Source organism: Sciurus carolinensis, chromosome 8 (genome assembly GCF_902686445.1).
Source record: "Sciurus carolinensis chromosome 8, mSciCar1.2, whole genome shotgun sequence".
Classification (NCBI taxonomy): Eukaryota; Metazoa; Chordata; class Mammalia; order Rodentia; family Sciuridae; genus Sciurus; species Sciurus carolinensis.
Window position 1 is genome coordinate 147,739,552 of NC_062220.1, and position 20,192 is coordinate 147,759,743.

The 20,192-nt window shown below is 61.1% G+C and overlaps 1 protein-coding gene across 12 annotated transcripts in view; it reads right to left on the reverse strand.

Moving 5' to 3' along the window:
- Nucleotides 1–20,192, reverse strand: part of Pitpnm2 (phosphatidylinositol transfer protein membrane associated 2) — a 122,010-nt gene that overhangs the window by 76,210 nt on the left and 25,608 nt on the right. For 4 of the 12 annotated variants that reach the window (XM_047560258.1, XM_047560256.1, XM_047560243.1 and 1 more), the window contains exons 1-2: nt 19,755–19,896; nt 17,936–18,038 (exon numbers count right to left, since the gene is read on the reverse strand). The exons of 2 other annotated variants lie outside the window; for them this stretch is intronic. The gene's annotated coding sequence lies outside the window, so the exon portion shown is untranslated. Of the gene's footprint in view, nt 1–17,935; nt 18,039–18,663; nt 19,004–19,754; nt 19,902–20,192 lie in introns of those variants that run through there. 6 more of the 12 variants (XM_047560255.1, XM_047560254.1, XM_047560245.1 and 3 more) reach the window with 4 other exon arrangements.

Consider the following 20,192-nt stretch of genomic DNA (forward strand, 5'->3'; position numbering starts at 1 on the left):
GCCACAACCCCAGCCCACCATTTCTTGTTTTGAGACAGGGTCTTGCTAAGTTGCTCAGGGCCTTGCTAAGGCTTGCTGAGGCCGGCTTTGAACTTGCAGTCCTCCTGCCTCAGCCTCCCATGCTGCTGGGATGACATGATTTTCCAAGTGAGGAAACGGGAGCCCTGGGAAGATAGTGACCTGCCCCCAGCTAGGGCTGGTGAAGCCTGGACACAAACCCTGATCCTCTGGCTCCAGCCTAAGCTGTCACCAACTACTGCTCCACAGGGTGTCTCAAGAGAAGCAGGGAAGGAGGAAGAAGGGAGGCAGAGAAGGGAGCCTCCAGTGGGCAGGGACAGGTCCCGACACTTCCGCAGCTCTGACATCGTGGGGAACTGAAGAGCTTCTAGAATCCAGAGGGAAAGGTCTCAGTGCAGGTCCCGCAAGGAAAGCCACAGAGGGCTGGACTGGCCAGCTGCGTCTCGAGGGTCTCCAAGGTCAGGTCCAACGGCACGCTGTTCCAGTAGGCCAGCCGCTTTGGTCAATACCGAGTGTGCCATTAACTCCCTCAGAGCCAGGGTTGGTTCCACACCCTGGCTCACGAGGTCTCCCCAGCCCTGGGGAAGCCACGGGGACACCTGGAGGCCCAACCTTTCCAGGGGCGCTCCACACAGGCGGGGAATCTGGGCACGGTCGAGATCTGAAGGTGCTGCCCTGCCCTCCAGGCTACTTCCTAAAACTACGGCAAAGCTGAGAGCTGGCCGCCAAGTACCCGTGCTGGGACGTAAGCGCACACAGAGGCTGTCACGGTACCTCGCCCTCCTCCCACGGCTCCCTGACCCCTAGGAGGAGTCCGGTCTTCACCAGGCCCTCCCAGTCCCCGGAGACGGGCCGACTCTCTCCACCGTCTGCTATGGCCTTTCCTCTCGCTCTGCTCTGGCCTCTAGTCCCCAAACTCACCAGACTCGCGTCTGTCTGGGGGCCTTTGTGCGCGTTCTCTCTTCCCGGGTACCATGTGACTGGCTTCCCAAGGTTATTTAGGTTTCCACAGAGAGGTCCTTTCTGGTCGCCCCCCGTAAAATCCACCAGCACCCCTCCCCTCCCCCACCCTTGCCCATTTCTTCCTGGCGTTTAGATCACCAAGGAGCACATTTCAGGGGGATGCCACATGGCCCGCGCCTGGACGTGAGTGGTGCTCAGAAACTCCGCTGAGGGCTCAGAAGCATGTGCCTGCCTCGCCCCCCGCATGGCCACTCATGCAAACAAGGCCAGAGAAACCCCCAGTCCATCTACTGCTCCGGGCACAGCTGGGTCCTCCTCCCTGTCACCTGCCTGACCCAACCAGCCCTCAAACTCAGGCCAAAGCCCAATGGTTCCATGGAGCAGAAAAGCAGGGGAGCCCTTTGGGGTTCTGGATGTGACAAGTCACAGTTCTGGAGGAAAAGGCCCACCGAGGTCTGCAAACATGAGCAGAGCAACCCATGGGCACGTTTGCAGCCAGTGGAAAGACAGCGAGAGTCACCCAGGAACCCACGTGACTTGGGAGCTCTCTGAGTTATCTACAGAGGCAGAGAGAGCGCCCCGACACTCAGCGGTTCAGAACAATAAGTACTTATTACTTACTGCTGCTTCTGTGGATCAGTAAGCTGGCAGTGGTCAGCTGAGTGGTTCTGCTCAAGGCTCAGGCATGGGTTATGGTCACTGATGAGCTGGGCACCATGATATGTGAGTGTAATCCCAGCGCAGTGGCTCGGGAGGCTGAGGCAGGAGGATCGTTAGTTCAAAGTCAGCCTCAGCAACTTAGCGAGGCTCTAAGCAACTCAGTGAGACCCTGTCTCTAATGAAATATGAAAAATGGCTGGGGGTGTGGCTCAGTGGTTAAGTGCCCCTCGATTTAATCCCTGGTACAAAACAAAAAACAAAAAGAAGACACTGATGAGCTGCGGGCATCCGAAGGTGTGGCTGGGGCGGGAAGTCTCTCCCAGGCAGCTTACTCTCATGACTACTTAGAGCAGGTCCTCAGCATGAGGTCGTCGATTCCTCGCCACCTTTCCAGACCTTTCCGGGGAGCTGCTCGGGTCCTTACAAGATGGTGGCTGGATTCCTAGGGCAAAGGATCCAAGAGGAAGGACTGCAGAAGCCACACTGTCCTCATACTGGGTCTTGGAAGTCACGCTGTCATTTTCAACATCCTATAGGACTCAGGTCGGCGCTGTTCAGCGTGGGAGGGACGGTCTGGGGATGTGGCCACGGGGGAGGCAGGGGCCGTCTGGGTGGAGCTCGTTCTCACCAGTGCCTCAGGCCTCACCCGTGTAAAGACCAGCCAGGGCCGGTCCTGCACAGCTGGCCCCCGATGACAACCCTCTGGGCAGTTAGGCCTCCAAAATGAGCCAAAGGCCAGGCTGGCAAGGCTCAGCCAGGTTATGGGATCCCTGGGCCTCCTCATCCAAGCCCTGAGGCAAGCGGGGGCGCTCACAGGCTGCCCAAAGAGGAAGAGAGGTGACCAGATGCTGCCCGCACAAGGTCCTGCACTGGACACCCTGGGTAAAACCAGCGGCCACTCTAACATCAGATAAGCTAAGTCCTCATCTGTGTCCCCCATGGACAGCGAGGCTCCCGCAGGCTGCCACTGGTCAGATCTCCCACCCAGTGTCCTCAGGCAGAGAACCGGTGGTGAGCCTGGCAGTGCGGAGATAGCCGCGGGCATCGGGAGACGGTGCTAGGAGGAGTGGCACAGGTTAGGCTGCTCACAAGGTCACCCCCTCGCTGCCAGGGCCAGGCCGCAGCCACTGGTGGCCTTACAGAAGCAGCAGGGGAGTCTCCTCCCGCAGTTCTGCCACCTCGCCCCCTGCCGAGGTGCCTGCCATCACAGCAGGATCCCCACCTAACAGCCACTTCATTAGGTGGCCACCTGCGCCCAGCCCCGAGCAGGTGCGGCCTCGTGGGGAGTGTAATTCACAGCTACGAGGAGGTGCAGGACCCAGGCTGCCGGAGCTGCTGGCCTCACAGGACACCCGCGGCGATCTCACCAGCACTGACAGGGAAAAAGAAGCCGTCATCCCTTCTCCACCGAGGGCTCCGCGGTTCTCAGCCTGCGGCAGGCGGGCTGGAGGTAGACGGCAGTCCACTCTGGGCCTCTCCATCACGTAGGGAAGCCAAGGCCTCGGGAGCTAGGGACGCAGGTCCACGTACAGCAGGGAGAAGACCCCCCATGGCCGCGTCCTCTTGCACCCAGCTTTCAGGGCAGAGAAGGCCACTGAGGTGTGGGTCAAGGCTCTGACCTGGGGAGAGTCCCCACGGGCGAGGCTCGGGCGAGGCTCCTCCCTGCTGCCTGGCTCTCTTGCTCTGGATTCTGAGGGATCCGTGCAGCACAGGGCCCAGCAGCAAACCCCCAGCACCCTGCACCCTGCACTGCTGCGCTGGCGAACGAGGCAGAACCCACGCAGAAGCCGCAGACTTTGCTGAGAGCTCTGCAGGCAGCCGCTGGGCCTCAGAACCGGGCCTGGCTCAGGTGGCCCAGCAGAGACGACACTCCCTCCCTCTCTCTCTATTTTGCAGAGCTGGGAATTGAACCAAGGCCTTGTGCTTGCGAGGCAAGCACTCTACCAACAGCCATATCCCCAGCCCGACGGCCTGTTCTTTGCACAAAGGGACTTCATTCTCCAGAGAGCTCTGCCACACGGCAGCCATAAGCAGGGCTACTGGCCACCCAAGAGTGGACTCAGAGCAAGAGCAAACAAATATTCAACTGCCCTTTCCTAGATGTGGCTGTTATCAGCCAGGCTGGCTCCAGTCTCAGCTCTGTTTCCGGGTCCACGCGTAAGGTTCCTCGGCATGTAAGGTTCCTCCAGGCCTCAGATCTGTTCCCCCGCCTCCTGCTGTCCCCTCCAGCAGAGTCATTTACCAAGGCCAGCCCTCTGCTCAGCTACCAGCTTACCACCTCCCCTGGTCTCCCAAAGAGAAAGAGAGCTACAGGAAACCCAAAAAGGACCTCCCCCTCCAAGTCCCTTCGACTGTCCCTCCTCCCAAGTGGCTGCTTGAGAAAGGACCTCGGAGATCCCTTTCCGGCTCAGCCTCTGGCTCTGCGCCCCCAGCCTCTCTGGGAAGGTGTTCCCGTGGTGTAGTCTCTGTGGCATGGTCCCCACCCCCTCCGCCAGAGCAGAACCGTGTTGGAGACGTAAATCACCCTTTAAAACGACACTTGTCATCAAGTGTGGTTTATCCATGTGATGGACTGTGACTCAGCCACAGAAAGGAAGTCCTGATCCACACTACAACATGAATAAGCTTGAAAACACGCTAAGTGACAGACGCCAGACACAGAAGGTCGAGGCTGCAGGATTCCATCTTGATGAAATGTCCAGAAGAGGCAAGTCCTTGGAGTCAGAGAGGAGGTCAGTGGAGGCCAGGGTGGGGTTGGGGGCTGGGGGATAATAATGTCTGCAGGCTCCTTTTGGGGGAAATTTACAAAGTTCTAAAATCCGTGATGCTGGTTGCCCAACTCTGAACATTTTTTTATTTTGGTACTGGGGGTTGAACCCAGGGTGCTTAACCACTAAGCCACATCCCCAGCCCTTTCTTATATTTTATTTAGAGACAGGGTCTCACTGAGTTGCTCAGGCTGGCTTTGAATATGTGATCCTCCTGCCTCAGCCTCCTGAGCCGCTGGGATTACAGGCATGAGCCATTGCCCCTGGCCCAACTCTGAATATTTTTAAAAACATGGAACTGAAGAATTTAAACGGGCGGGTTGCATGGTATCTGTTTTAAACTGCAGGAGATGAACCGACAGATCCTGAACACCCATTTGCAATGGGTGCTGAGGAAGCACAGTTACTGAAGCGGGCCCTGCAGGGGAGTCCCCTCTGTGCTGTAGTTATTGTCCCTTTTCAGGTCCCAGCTGCATCCTAGACAAGCCCTACCAGCACCAGGCATCCAAGTATCTCAAGGGCACAGAGATGGTGGTCAGGAAGGCCGATGCCGGGACAGTGGAGTTGGGGGAGTCTGGGGAAGGACGCAGAGCCAGGAGACCTGGGCCGGCACCTGACGCTGTCAGAACCCTCAAGTGGAGGCCTTCCTACCTGAGGTCCTAGGATCAGCACCTCTTCTTGGGGACACAGCCTGGGATCCAAGGGAGAGACCACTGTGGGCTGTACCAGTGCGACTGTTGCAAGGGGACAACGTGAGAGGTCCAAGCAGGGGCCACACGGACACAAAGCATCGTCCAGAGCTCCAGATTTACCAGGCGGGGGCAGCCGCTTCTGCCACATGGCAGGTCACAAGCTTTCTCTGGTGAGGCTGCCAGCTTGGCCTACTGAGCCAGGTGACTCATTTCAGAAGGACTTGTCTTATTGGGACACTATCAGTCCAGGCTGACCAAAGATTTAAATAAAGAAGGTGCCCTCGGCTCAGAGTGACGTGTTTGGTCAGGAGAAAGAAGCCGAAGGGCTCCAGGGGTCCCAGAGCCCTGAGAAACCAGTCCAGGTGCTCAGACAACTCAGGGAGGCTTTCTGGGGGAGGTGACCCTGGCTGGCCCCGTGTCCTCATCTGGTCAAGGCCCATGGGTCCACACTTGCACCCCAGGTTTGTTCTCTGGTGCATCCGGCTCATGCACACGACCCTGAGGGCTCTGTCATCTGCTGTGGCCCAGGAAGGCTAGCAGTCCTCTGGGGACCTCATCCAAACAGCTGCCTCCAATTCCGGCCTAAAGCCAAGAATCTGGGAAGCTGATGTTTGGGGGAATTCTTCCCCACAGCTCCATAAATCACCGTGAGAGGCAGACGGTGCTCCTTCAAAAGCCCAGCTAAAGTAGGGGGAGGCGTGGGGTCCCGGGTCAGCCTAAACCTCCCGACATGGGCTTCCAATAGGGCCCAGAGGGGGAGGCCGTGATAGGCCAGCAGCCTGTGGTGGAGGGAGGTGGCCACACCTTCCTCCAAATCTGCCCCAGACCCCAGTGGGACATGATCCTCCTCCCTCCACTCCAGGGGGTCAGAAGCGCTAGGGCTTCCTTAGCCTGGCTAAGCGTCTTCAGGAAGGACCAGAGAAAGAAATGGAAGGTTCTTCAAAGTCTGCCCCAACCTTCTGACATAAACACAAAACTAGCTCCCAGAAATCCTAAAAGTGTCTGTCAAATGAATGAAGTCCTGTAAACACGGGTCTGGGCTGCACGCTCAACCCCTTAGATGAGGAAACTGGGCCTGCGGTTATGTGTCCACGGTCATCCAGGTGGACCCTGACATCTGGCCAGAGACCCCTCCCTGCAACATACCCCGGGAGGAGAGGAGGGATGGTGCTCTGGAGAACAGCACCAGGCACGGGCTGGGGCCCTCACAAGTCACGCCCTTCCTGAGCCTGGGTTCCCCTTCTGTGCCACCATTTCCTTAAAGGGCAGCTGAATGGGTTAGTGAGGCCACGTGTGTTTGCTGACCTGCCTCATTTGGTTCATCTAATCCTAGGCCAGCCGCAGGAGGCCGGCATTTTAGGGCTCCTGTTTTGCCAAGTGACTGGCGGAGAAGCTCAGGGCTGTTCAAGTCCACGGAGCTCAAATCCCAGGACTCTGAGACCCAGGATCTCAGCCCCAGCTCCAACCTGCTTCCCGAGCCATGCAAGCCCTGCTGGACCAGAGGTGTGACCAGGAAGAGTGGATGAGGGATCCTGGCCCCAGGGACAGGGAGAGCTGCCCCAGCGTGGTTTCTGTCCCTGGTCTGGGCAGGGGACAGTGGTGGAGGGCACAGGAAAGCCTCAAGTTCCCAGGAGCCAAGTGGGCACGATCAGCCTCCCATCTCCTGTTCAGGAAAGGAGGAGAACCCTGCAGCTGCGGGACAGATGTTCCGACGGAGGGGCCCCGGGGAGGCCCAGCACCACAGCTGGCTCAGGACCAGGTCACGCGGAGTCCCTCATGTGCCTCTGGACACATGTCCCCCCACCTCCGGGGAATCCATTTCCCCACCTAAGAATGGAGCCCGGGGCCCGATGGCCTTTCACTCCAGGAGCAACGGCCCTGCCGATTCTCACACAGGTCCTCGCCCACAGTGCCCTGTCCCTGGCAAGACCATAGCCACAGAGCCACTCCTGTCTCCACCGTTTACCGGTCCACACCTGCAGAACCACACGCACGAGAATGTTTACACAACCAGACAAACTCCCGGGCGCGCATGCCCGAGCCTCACACGCAGCTTCCGTGCCCCCTTCTCGGGGAGGGGCTGGAGAGGCCACGCTGGCAGGCAAGGACGGGAGAGCCTGCCCTGCACCTGTGGCAGCAGCCAAGTCACAGAGCCCACGAGGGAGCCCGGGCCAGCGCCGGGGAATCCAGACCAGGGACACCACAGGGTCAAGCTTGCTGGACAATCACCCCCCTGGGGACAGGGACAGCCAAGCCAACTGGAACCAAAGGGTCTGCGCTTGGCACGGGCCCCCGTCAGCCCTGCGAAGGGTGTGCGGCATGGCCACTGCAGAAGTCGTTGGCTCCTGGGCACACCCACGGGCGTATCTAACAGGCCCTGTGAAAGGCAGAACCTCAGGTACTCGGCAAAGCAAGATGTCGTGTGCTGTCACCAGGCTGCCCCTCCTCCCTGCCTCCAGTCTGTCACCCACATGAAGTCAGACAGAGCTTCTCCTAGTACACACATCAGCGTGTGTCACTCTCCAGATTAAAGCTCAACGCTGCCCTGGGCCAAGACGACAAACTCCTTACCCCGTGCACAGGCCTGCGGGGCTGCTGCCTCAGCTCAATCCCCACCAGGCTGTCACACGGGAGCCAGGGTGCCTGCCCATGCCCCGGTGCCTTTGCACAGGCTGCCCCTCTGCCTCGAAGCCAATCCCGCCTCTGTGCTGAGTGAGCTCAACGCGTTCCCAGGGCCCAGCTCACAGGGCAGCACCTCAGGAGCAGAACTCCACCTGCTCCCGAGGGCTTGGCACGTTGCGGGTATCATCACTGCCTGTCCCCTCCAGTGGAGCATGAGCAAGAGACTGCGGGCCAGGGACCTGGCTCGTCTTGGCCGTGCTGTGAGCTCAGAGCTCACACTCAGTCCTGAGTAACAGGTGGGTACGCCGTAGGCAGGCTGCCCCTCAAAAGGCCAAAGTGACCCTTCCCGCACAGGGTCCCCTTTGTCCCCTGAAGCTGTAAGGCATGGGAGGGCGCAGACCCCTCCTCCGAGGGCGTGGCACAGGGCACCCGACCACCTGCAGCCCACAGGCCTGCTGGGGCACTTAATTAGGCACCAGGTCCTCTTGTGCCCCCAGCTCTTGGCCCGGCTTCTGGAGGCTCACAAAATGCCACTTGCCAGGACTGGTGGCCACACAGCAGCGGGAGTTTATTGACGGCGAGCTCCAGGATCCTGCCGGCTCACCGACGGCTATCCTCCCCCCAACAGGACCTCTCGGCCTTCGAGCTCTTCCTCGCCCAGCCCAGCGCAGCCCCAGGTGTCTGCTTCCAGCCAGGAGGCAGTGGAGGGCGGCTGGGGCGGGCGTCCAGGGAGGAAGGGAGGTGGAGGCCGGCGAGGAGGGGCAGAAGAAGGGGAAGGAGCGGCCGCAGGCCAGGGACATCTGGAATCCTGCTGCTGCGACTCCAGCCTAAACAAGGTCGAGCAGGCAAGCCAGCCTGGAGCCTCTGGGCCAGGCCCCTGCAGCAGAAGGTAAGCAAAGCCGGGCTCCTGTCAGAGGGCGGATCCAGGCCAGGCGGACACAGGGGAAAAGACGCCAGCGTGAGGCTTGCGAAGGCCTCCGGCAGGACCTCCCGCCTGGGCCCTGGAGTCCTCTAGGCCCAGCGAGGCTGGACGGAAGGTGCTGGACTGCGGCCACCACTGTCAGCATGCCACTCTGCCTGCAGTCCTGCTGTCCCCCGACCCCTCCTGCCGGGCCACCATCATGTCCCTTCTGTAGGAGAGGAAGCACTGCCAAGGCCACACAGGTCCAGCAGCGCCCCCGACAGACCAGAGGGCGGAGCGAGCAGCGCCCCCGCCCTCGGCAGCCCCGCCCCCACCACAGGCACGAGCATGCGGTCGCGAGGAAGTGTCTTTCCGAGCGTGCAGGGCGCTGGTGGCTGGGGGTGTTCCAGCGGGTTATTTATAGCCGGCCCCTCCGCGCTCCCCAGCGCTGCCCGCCGCCACTGGGCCTTTTCAATCCGCGTCTATATTTATCACTCCAAGCCGTTGGGATAATGGCAAGGCCAGAAATAGCCTTGAAGACGTTCACGTGAAGCTGATGGGCAGGTCCCCGGCGCCCGGGCTGACCTCACCCTGACATCTGCCGCTTGGCAGTGGGGAGCGGGAACAGCTGGGCAGGGCTGGGGAGGCAGCGCAGCCAGATGGGAACAACGAAATCCCTTTCCCCGCCGGCTTCGGCTCTGCAGCGAGGCAGGGGACACGTCCCAAAAGATGCACCACAGCTGCCAGGCGGAGGGGAGACCAAAGGTGACTCGGTTTCCTGACGTCAGTGTGCTAATCAGAGCAGCCCGCTCAGCCCAGGGACGGAGGCAGAACCAGAGGCAGCAGGCACAGGCTCGCGGAAAGCAGGTCACCTGCCGAGCGGCGTTTAGAGCCGCCTCCTGCCCTGCCCCCTGCACCTGGACTTGGCACTGGCCAGCGGTGGGGAAGTGGGCGGGGCTCGTGCTCATTTGACCGCTTCCCACCCCAGGTAGGTGGGAAGATTCAAAGAACCCGGCTGGCGGGGAAGGAGATGCTGAGGGCAAGGGCATGGCGGAGGGCCACTCCTCTCCAGCTCCCATGTCCAGCTGACAAACACGGCCGAGGAAAAAGCAGTCAAAGGGCTCAGCCACCAGAACCCCCGCAAACCTCATTCACACCCCAGCTGTATCACCAGTGGCATGGAGAACAAGCCACTTGGTGCTCCAGGAGCTTAATGTCCTTATCCAGGCCGCGGTCGGCGTCCTGGACAGCACTGGTATAATTCTACACCCAAGAGCTCCCGGGCACTCCGAGGTCCCCCTGCAAAGGTGGCTCTCCCCAGCCCAAGGGCTCTGGGGAGATGCTCAGGGGAGGCCTGGAAGGGGCCAGGGCTCCTGGGGGCAGGGAGGAGCTTCAGAGCTAAGTCAAGACCAGGTCCAGGAGCGAGAGAGCCAGCCTGGGGACCATGAGGAGGCCCCATCACGGGAGGGACCTGGCGAGATCAGGAACATGCACGGGGAAGGGGAGGCTCCTGCCTGATGGTGGCAACACACAGAAGTCACAGGAAGGGCTGTGGGGTGGGGAGGGAGTCCCTGAGTTCAGAGTCTCCATCCTGAGATCAGTCAAGTGAGCGTGGGCCCCCGCCCCACGTCCTGACCCTGCACTGCAGCGACCTGGAGCGTCTGGGCACTCCCCAGACACCCGGGCGTCTTGAGAGTGGAAGGCATCGACGTGCGCCCTTCCCTCTGCTCTCCTGGCGAACTCCTCCGCACCCCTCAAAGCCCAGCTAAAACGCCTTCCTTCTGTGAAATTCTCCCCCTCGGGCAGCCGACCGCTGCCGGCCCCTGCTCCAGCCGCACCCTCTGCCCACCGGCCACACACAATGAGCTCTCATCTGCATCTGTCCCCGCTCCCAGAGGCCTACTCTTCCTCACTGGATGCCACAGCCCGGCGGTGAACATCTCCCAGAGGACAGTGTGGACCGAGTCCACGCTCAGCCAGAGCTGTCATTTTTGGAAAAAAAAGAAATCATGGCGAGCAGAACCTCATACTGGACTCCCCTGGATGACGGGGCAGAAGGCAAACGCGGTGCTCTCTGAACTGCCCCCACGGTCCTGGGAGACACCCAGTGCCGCCAGCACTGGGGTCCTGGGAGACAGACGAAGCCAGGCACCTTCATGCCTGCGGCGCATGCCACTCGGACTGGCCACTCCTGTAGCCGCGGGGCTTCCAAGCAGACCTCCCACAGGCTGTGCTGACACCCTGTGGATCTGGCCAAGGGGTCATCTCCTTGCAAGTGGCCAATCACAGAGCAGGGCCAGGTGCGGAGCAAGCTGCGGGCTGGGTTTCAGCTGTGGCGCCAGCTCTGGGGCTTTTCAAGGACTCACACCCTGACGTGCACACGTCTGTGCCCAGAGCTGGCCTGGGGCCTGTTTGGATGCCTGTCCCACCAGAGCTGTCCCAGGGTCCACCTTCGACCTCTCAGAGCCACCGCCACTGCCCCCTGGCACAGCCCCTGGGTGGGAGAGAGCCACAGGTGTGGGCAGCCAGCAGAGGGAAGCAGTCCAGGGGAAACTGCACCTGCTGGATACACGGCCGGCAGATGCACTGGCACCGTGCTGTGCGGGACCATCCTGGCTCTGACACCAGACGCCCCTGACGGCTCTGCAGCAAGTCCTAATGTCATCCCCATTCCGTGGAGGGGGAAGCCAAGGCACTGGGCACTGTGCTGTGGCTCAGCCTGCGTCCACCAGCAGTCCTACTAGGGCAGGCGTCTGTACGGTGCGCTAAGTGTCCGGCAGGGGCTCTGAGCTAACCCTCTCCTCTGGTCCCTGCCTTTTCAAACCTAGGCCATTTTGGGGAGATCCTTTAATCATTAAAAACAACATACCTGTCACCTCAGATGTGTCCTTCAGTGGGACATCAGATGGGTGGACCCTGGGCCAATCTGAGAGGTGGGGGAAGGGCCCCCCGCTGAGACTCCCCCTCCTGCCCCATCTGCCCCAGTCCCCTGACGGGTTGGGCTTCCTGGTTCTGTTGGTGAGCGTGGCCACAGAAAAGCAGTAGGGAGTGAACACGGCCTATTTCCCAAGGGTATCTTGTCTGAATGAGAACCGGACAGAGGACAGTGCTTGACTGGCAGGCAGAAGGGACAGAGGGACATCAGGCACAGGGCGGGGGTGGAGGCCGCTCTCTGGGGGCCTGGGGGGTCCTTCTTCCCAAGCCCCTCGAAACACTTTCTTTTCACCTGCAGCAGACGGCAAGCTCGGGCGCGCAGAGGGTGCTTACTCCCCGTTAGCCAGTCCAGCCGAGGCCACCCTCCAGCATGGGGTGGGGCAAGCCAGTAAGCTCCCGACCCGGGAAAAAACAGAAGCCAAGGGGAGAGGGCTGAGTCTGACGGCCCCAACCACGTGGGGCACAACCTGGGCACAGCGTCCAGCCCCAGGTGTCCTGGGGCATGTCTACACCCAGGAAACACTGCGGAGTCCCTGGGCGATGTGTGTTAGAGGCTGCAGCCCAGAGCAGGAGGCGGCGGAGCAGGGGCTGGAGCACAAGGGGAGGGGCTGGGGGACATGGGCCGGGCACGCTGCAGCTGCCTTCCTCAAGGACAGCGAGCTGTCTCTAGTTTCTTTGCTACGCTGCCACTGCCACCCCAGCCTCGGGAGGCCCCAGCCACTGGCCTTCCAAAGGATGAGGGGCCCCCAGTACCAAACCTGGCCAGGGTCCCCACTCCCGGTGGCCAGGCCCTACTCCCCCACCTCTGGTCCTCAGCTGTGTCCTGTGACCACCTGAGCAAAGGCAGTTCCCGAGGCAGCAGTTTCTAAGCTGTCACTCCTCAAGAGTGCGTTTTCTGTGAGCGGGAAAGATGGGAGTCAAACGGCCCAAGGGAAAGTCCAGTGGGATCCATCTTCCTCCTCCGGCCTCTAGCTTCAACGTCCCCCAAGAAAGCAAACACCAGATCTCCCTCCACTTCCCCACGCAGCCCTGTGCTGAGGAATCTCCAGGGTGCATCCAGGTCTCCCGCTGCCAAACTGGGAACGGCACAGGCCTCTGCTGTACCCCGCTGGGCACAGAGGGCACCACACAGCCTGTCTTCAGAGCAGCCTTGCAAGACAACAGCAAGAGTGACCCATCTGCAAAGGGGCCACTGATGGACCCCGAAGGACCTCCCAGCAAGTGGGACGGGGTCAGTCAGTCCTCAGCATTTAAGTGACACAGCTGGAGGGCAGCTACCCAGACCCCACCAGCCTCCTGTGCCGGCTCATGGGGTTTTGCTGATTTTTTTGGTGGGGTTGAGGATTGAACCCAGGGCCGCTCTTGCACCAGCCAAGCACTCTGCCACCGAGCCACACCCCAGTCCTGTGCCTCTGCATTGAGACTAAGCCATGGATTAAACAGGCCACCTTGGTGGACCTGGGCCTCCAGCTTATGCTCGCTCAGTATCTGGTGGCTGCAGAGGGCGTTCAGTGCCTGACCTTGACCAGTTCCCAGAACACACCTCAAACACGGGCTTAGGACCCACCACCCACGTGGGCATGCTTAGTCAACCTGTCTGTCTCCCTGGGACTGTCGGCTCCTTGAGGGCAGGGCTGCCTCACTGTCTCTGGCCTTAAACTTACAGCAGAAGCTCGGTAAACCCTGAATGAATAGTGCTTGGGAACGTCGCCTGGGGTCTGGCCAGGACCCCAGATGACATCGAGGCTGCAGCCCAGCTAAGGCCAAACGCTGCCCAGAGCACCAAGATCCTCGGCTCATAGAGTCTCTGTCTCCTGGCCACAGCACTAAGGGTCACAGGGCTCTGCCTTCTGAGCCTTGGACAGCTTCTCCCCCTGGCCCACAAACCTCCACAGGTCTGGAACCACCTGCTGGTTCAGCTGCAGAAATGTTAGACTCGGATTCCAGAAGCCCAAATCGTGGGCTAAACAGTGTGACTGGAGAGGCAACTTCCTTTATAGGGCCTGCTTCCCCAAGGTTACTTGAAAACTTGGACCCAGAAGATTCCTTTCTTTTTTGGGGGGGTTGGGTGGGGGCGGGTACTAGGGATTGAACTCAGGGGCACTTGGCCACTGAGCCACATTCCCAAACAATTTTTTATTTTGTATTGAGACAGTGTCTCCCTGAGTTGCTTAAGGTCTCCCTGAGTTGCTGAGGCTGGCTTTGAACTTGCAATCCTCCTGCCTCAGCCTCCCGAACCACTGGGACTACAGGCAAGCGCCACCATGGCTGGCCCTAGAAGATTTCTGGGACCCTCCAAGTCCACAAGAACCTTTCTTCAAGCAGGGACAACCCAATGCCCAGTGAGTCTCTCAGGCTCTACCTTTAAAACAGAGCTAGAACTCAACACCTTCATGCTCTGTCCCCTGTGCCCCATTCCCTGCCAGCAGCCAGCTTGGTCTAGGTGCCCACCAACTCCTGCTGTCACGATCGTTTCCCCTGGTCTCCCTGCTTCCTCTCTGCACCCCATCCTTATTTAACACAGTAGCCAGAGGCCATCCTTTCAAAGTACAAACCGGATACCAGCCCTTGGCTTCAGCAGCTTCACGGCACTCAGAGTCAAGGCCCTGCTCCATCCAGGCCACCTTATTCTCTGACCTCCTCCCCTGCTACCCTTCCCCTCACTTACTCCAGCTTCTTGAGCAGCCCCAGCTCCCGCCTCAGAGCCTTTGCACAGGCTGTCTCCTCTGCCCACATATTCTTCCCCAGGGGACCTTCCTGCCTCTTTCCCTCCCTCCTTCAGGCCTTTGCGTCATTGTCCCTTCTTGGGTGGTCTTCTCTTCTCCTGCTTTGTTTAGCTTTGATCATCATCTGACATCTGTTTTACTGCCTGTTGGTTTATTGTTTGCAGGATTTTTAATGGCTGGTCACACACTTGGATCCACTGAGGGGTCACTCACACCGCTGAAGTGAACACAGCAGAGCTCCACAACCCTCCAGCTTGAATGTGTCCTCTCGGGAATTCCTCACTCTGGACACTCTCCAGGAATAAAAGCGATTGTACTTCTTTAAGTTGGTGCCGAATGAAAGAAAAGAACCACTACTCACTCTCTGCTTGAGAGAAGGCAGACCTTCCCCCTCCAGGTGTTCAAGGAACAGGAGGCGAGCAGGGGCGGGCAGCTCCACCACACTGCTTGCCCTCACTTACACGCATCTGCACACGAAAAGCCTGGCTCAGGAGGGACAGAGGCATGGGCCAGGCACATTCTGCACCGTGTGCACGCAAGGCACTGCGGCTCAGGAACGGGCTGGTCCCCAGCCCCCAGGTGGACGCCCGCCGCCCACCCTCTCCTTCCCACTCTTGGCCCGTGGGCGGCCAGCTTGCCGGGAAAGTCAGTGCGGTGATTCTCACTGACCCTCCGCCGGGGCTGAGGCGGGAGGCTGAGGCCAGATGGGGGAGGGGGCTGGGAGCCGGGAGAGGGGCCGCAGAGATCTCTGCAGGGGGTCGGAGTCCAGGGTCAAGTCAGGACCTGGAGAGGGGAGCAAGAGGACAGAGCGGGGCTGGCCATGGCCAGGGCCACCAGGACCCACCCAGCTCTCTTGCCAGAGCTCAGAACAAAGCCCCTGCCCTCAGGGGCCTCAGGGCAGCGTCCTGCTCCACAGCCCCTGCGCTTAGGCCCCCTCTCCATGGCCTCCCTCCGCGCTGGGTGGGCCGCCTTCTAACCCCACCTCCCCTCCTACCCAGGCCTAGGCGGGCTGCCAGGCGGGGCGCGGAGGAGGGAGGGAAAGCTGGGGCCAGCCAAGGGCTGCGGGGTGGCGGAGGTGCATGGGCACCTGGGGCCAGGACTCCTTCCAGGGCCGGGCCAGGCGGGGAGCCCATGTCCCTTGCTGCTGCGAGCAGAGGCCCTGCCCAAGTCCTCGGCTCTCTCCCTTCTCAGGAGACAGACACCTTGCCAAGGCCTGTCAAGGAGACAATGGCCGGAAGCGCCCCTCCCTGCACGAGCCCCGGGAGTCCGGAAGGAAGCCACTGCCTGCGCCCCAGACCCTCCCTGCTGTGCTCTGCCACAAGGACACGGAGGAGAAGGGCAGGGCCACATGCCCAGCTGCCCAGAAGGGCGAGGCCTTGGACCTGAGGGCAGTGCTGAGGACGGCGCTCTCCTGGACGCGGACCCCTTCACTGAGGCCCACCCTCTCTCTGGGAGTCAGGCACATGCAGACGATGGCCAGGCTGAGCTGAGAATCACAAGAGCTGCCCCTGCCCCCATGCCGCCCGCCCTCGGGAAGGGAGGTCCCGACTTCCTCTGGGGAACAGACTTGCCTAAATACAAACCCTGGGGCTCCTCGGGCTCCTCCCTCCGCACCCCCACGGAGGGGAGACCAGGAGGGTGTTCACGTCCTCAGCCACCCCTGCCGAGGGCTGCCTCTCTCTTCCTCCTGTCCAGAACTTGGTGGCCTCTATGCCCACCATGGCCACCAGTTCCCAGGGAGAAGCCGGCAGGGGGTGATCCTGACCACCCTGCGAGGCGCCTGCCATGGTGGCAAAAGGTGCCAAGAATTCTGTCAGAGGAACCGCAGGGCCTGTGACCATGCAGAGGAGGAGGGGCGGCCAGCGTGAGTCAGGGGCCTGCACAGAACTTCAGAGAAAAGGAGGTATTTGAAATGGGGCCGCAAGGGAGGCAGGAACCTGACAGGCAGGGGAGGAAGCGGGGTCCTGAGGACCCGGAGCAGCACCAGCAAAGCGCAGAATGCACAGGGCACCAGCTCCAGCCCGTGGGGACTCCTGTCTGCCCGGGCACAGCCGCGCCCCTGGCACCTGAGGGCAATACCCGGTGCGTGCCAAGTATTCAACAAACGTTTGCAGGGTAAGTGAATGGAGCCAAGGAGGCCTTGAGGACACTTGGGACACTTGTGGGTCCCAGCAAGGCCCTCTGGGGGAAGCAGGCACAGGATGTCCCCTCTGCAACCCCGCCTCTGGAATACAGCTGCGGAGCAGAAGAGCCCCTTCCTGTAAGAAAGGAAACAGGAAGCCCAGGCTTGCTGGGCAGCGTCCCTGGGAGCAGCGAGTTCAGGCCCCAGGGCCCTGCCTCAAGTTGGAGGCCAAGGCCCAGGGCACGGGGCTCGACGGGGCGGGACAGAGCCCTGGAGAAGCCTGGAGGGGAGCTGAGCCTTACTACGCCCCCGCCCCCCGCAGCTGAGACACCTCGGAAAGTGAATTAAAGCAAAACAAAAAGAAAAGGCACAACATAGCACCCGCTCTCCTTCGCACTTGAGCTTTTCACAGCAAGGGAAGAGGGTGCGCAGTCAGCAGGAGAACACAGCCCGCGGCGCCGCCAGAGGCCAGCTGGAGGCAGCTCGCTGGCCCCACCAGAGGCAGCCCGGGGGCCCTGGGCGCCCTGCCGGCTTCCCCAGCAAGGAAGGGAGGCGCAGGAGGGCAGGAGCCAGACTGCAGGCCAGGGCTGGGCCTGGACCTGAACCAAGGACCCCCTGCGTCAGGGGCTGAACTTGGAAATTCAGGCCACATGCTTTGGAGTTCAGACCTGGGGTCCGATCCCAATCCCAGCGTGACCATGAGCCCGACACCTGCCATCTCTGTGACACAGGACCCCAGTGGCCACTGGGCAGGGTTGCTACAGGCTAGCATTGATGGTGTGTTTAAAGGCCATGGTCCAGCCCCACGCAGCAGAGGCTAGGGACAGAAGCTGCCCTCCCCTCCCCACTTCCTGAGCTTCCCTGGATGGAAGACCCAGCCGCTGGGACCCCAAGGCTCCCTCTGGCCGACGAGTACCCCGGGGCAGGGTGCAGGGGAGTCCTGGAGACAAAAAGAAACCACTTCTCCTGTTCTACCCACCAAAGGGCTTGGCAGGAACGAAGGGCAGGGAGGGGCACAGGAAATGGAATAGACCAGCTGCGGGGGCGGCGGGGCAGAGGCGCAGGGCACAGGCCTCCGAGTTCCGTCTCTAGTCCCAAGGCCGCGGCTTCCCTCGGTGGGAATGAGTGCCCAGAGGGACAGTGCCTGTGAAAACTCCCGTGCTGGCTTCTGGACCACTGACCGCAGCCTGTGGACGACAGGCCAGGCTGCAGCCCGGGCTCCCTTCTGGAAGGAGCCATCCTCTTAAACTGCCAGGGTCCTGGTGTGCATAGCACAGGGCAGGAGTGGCAAAGAGCCACCCAGGGTGCCATCAAATCTGGAATCTAGAAGTACCAGACACAGGATGTGGATCCTTCCTATTTGGGGAAGAAAAGCTAATATTTGCAAGAAGCATAATCACTGAACACAACCTACCCCGCGTGGGTCAGACGGTCAGGATTTCAAGGAAGGAAGGCAACGGCGACGAGCTCTGTACACCCGACCCTCAAAGGCCAGGAGGCTGGTCCCTGTGCAGGCGCATGGGCCTTACCTGCAGGTATGAGTGGCTCCGTTGATGTCCCTGCCACTGGAGGAGGGAAGGATCAGTAGGTCCGCAGAAGAGTATCGGGGACCGGGACACAGGTGCCAGCATCCTGCAGGGAGAAGCCCAACGGGAGGGCGGTGAGACGCTGGGCTTCTGATCACCCGTGCTGATCCGCAGGGAGGTCGGCAAAGCCAGTCTCACCCCGAGCAATGGCGTGCAGCCCGGGGCCCCATGGAACAAGAGGGTAGAACAGGGGACGTCTGACTGAGGGGGTCTCCATTTTACAAAGCGACAGAGTCCAGGATCTTCCAAGGAGCAAGCTCCTGACTTGGAACTGGTGATGGATGTATCCCACCATTGCCCCCAGTGCTGAGGAAAGTGCCAGGAGCTGGACCCCACGGCCATACATACAGCTGCCTTCCTACGGTGGCCACTGCAGCTCTCCGGCTCCGGACTGGGGGTGGGGGTGGGGGTGGGGGAACTGGAAAACCGGACAAAGCAGGAGGTCAGCAAGGGACCCCCGGCCCCAGAGTGCTCGGTTAGAAGATGCAGACCTCCAGCTGGACAGTGTGGGATGGGACACCGGCTCTGCCAGCACCAAGGCCAAGATGAGCACACAGTGCCAGAGAAAGGGACCTCCAGGAACTCCCAGATGCCACCAAAGCTACCGCCCAGCCTGCGGCTCCAGCCTGGGGGACCCAGGAACCCTGCAAGACGTATTGGAACCCCTGTACCTATGTGCAGGGAGCAGGCAGCAGCCTGGGAGGCCCCCGAAGACCATGGCAGGAAGGCAGCTCCCCTGCAGGCTGTGGGCTCTGGGATGGGTCCAGGAACTTAGGTCCTTGCAAGTCCTCGGCAGCCCTGCCTTACGGGCTGCGGCCAGGCACCGGGCTCCTCAGACAGCCATCTGTGCCCCTAAGGGGAGCGCAGGTCTCGCAGGTGCACGCAAACCCAAGTGGAATTGAATGGAGGCTCGGAATGACAAAGTGATCAACTGCCAGCGAGCAGCACAGACGCGGAGCCGGAGCAGCGAGCAGAGGGAATGGGCGGCGGAGCCGCGTGCAGCGTGCGCGCAGTGGGCGGTGCGGGAACCGGCTTCACACCCACCTCCGCTGCCCACGCGCCAGGGAAGCCGCAGCCAGTGCTGCAAACGACTTCAGGGACCCAGAGGACCCAGGCTCCTCGGCCGCCCGCCCGCCCCTGCCCTCACCTCCTGGGCCACGCGTCCGCGTGGACCCTGCACAACAAAGCCCCCGGTTCCCAGAGTGGCCCTGCAAAGGGTGTCCCGCCCCCTGCTCTGGTGCCTCTTCAGATCCCTCCGCCCGGCTGCCCAGGGTCACTGTCACACTCCCAGCATGACCTCGCAGGCTGAGGGCTCTGCATGTGACACCCCGGCCAAGGGCGAGCCCCCTCCACGCCTCGGCCGCCCCTTGGCGGAGAAGGTCAGGGTGACTCACGCCCAGCGGATGCAGGTCCGCAGGGGCGAGGAGAAAAAAGGCAAAGGGCCCAGGGGAATGTGCTTCCGACCCAAAGTATTTTTAAAGTTCCATAAGCGAAGGCAGATCTGGCTGAGCCAGCAGCAGCAGCTGCCGGCCCCAAAACCACTGCAGCGACATGCAACCCGCTACCTGTGGACCGGGACCTCCCCTCCGGCGACCCCCACATCAAGTCCACACCCTGAGGGGAAACGGAAAACCACAACGGCGCCGCAGGAGAGCGGGGGCAGGTGTGGCCAAGGTCCCGGGCAGGGGTCTGCAAACCCCACCCCACCCCCTTGCTGAGCCAGGAACTAAAAGAAAGCCCTCCACCGCTTTGAGCTTCACACCTGCACCTTCACTGTGCCTCCGAAGGACGTGGAGAGTCGCAAAGAGAAAAACAACAGAAACGGCCTCCAGAGGAGACCCACAGAAGTCGGAATTGCTTTCCTAAACATTTTTCAGCTCCCTGGTGCTGTTTCAGGCGGTGCAAGGGAACTAGTGAGTGAATGTCTCTCTGTACGATTTCTATTAATAGCCTATCAGTCTCTCCTCATCCCCACTAAATAAATGTCAAACAAACACTTAAAGAATACCGGCTTGACGGGGCGCCAAGCTGCGGAGCCTGCCCAGCCTCCGCGTGTCTCCAGCTGGCCCTGGCTGGGAGCGCAAGTTCCAAGCGAGTGGGTGGTGACATGGAGTGAAGGCTGCTGTCCCCATCCCTGGTGGACATGGAGCCTGAGGCGGGGCCATGCCTGTGGTAGGTGCAGACCACAGACCGGGGCCCT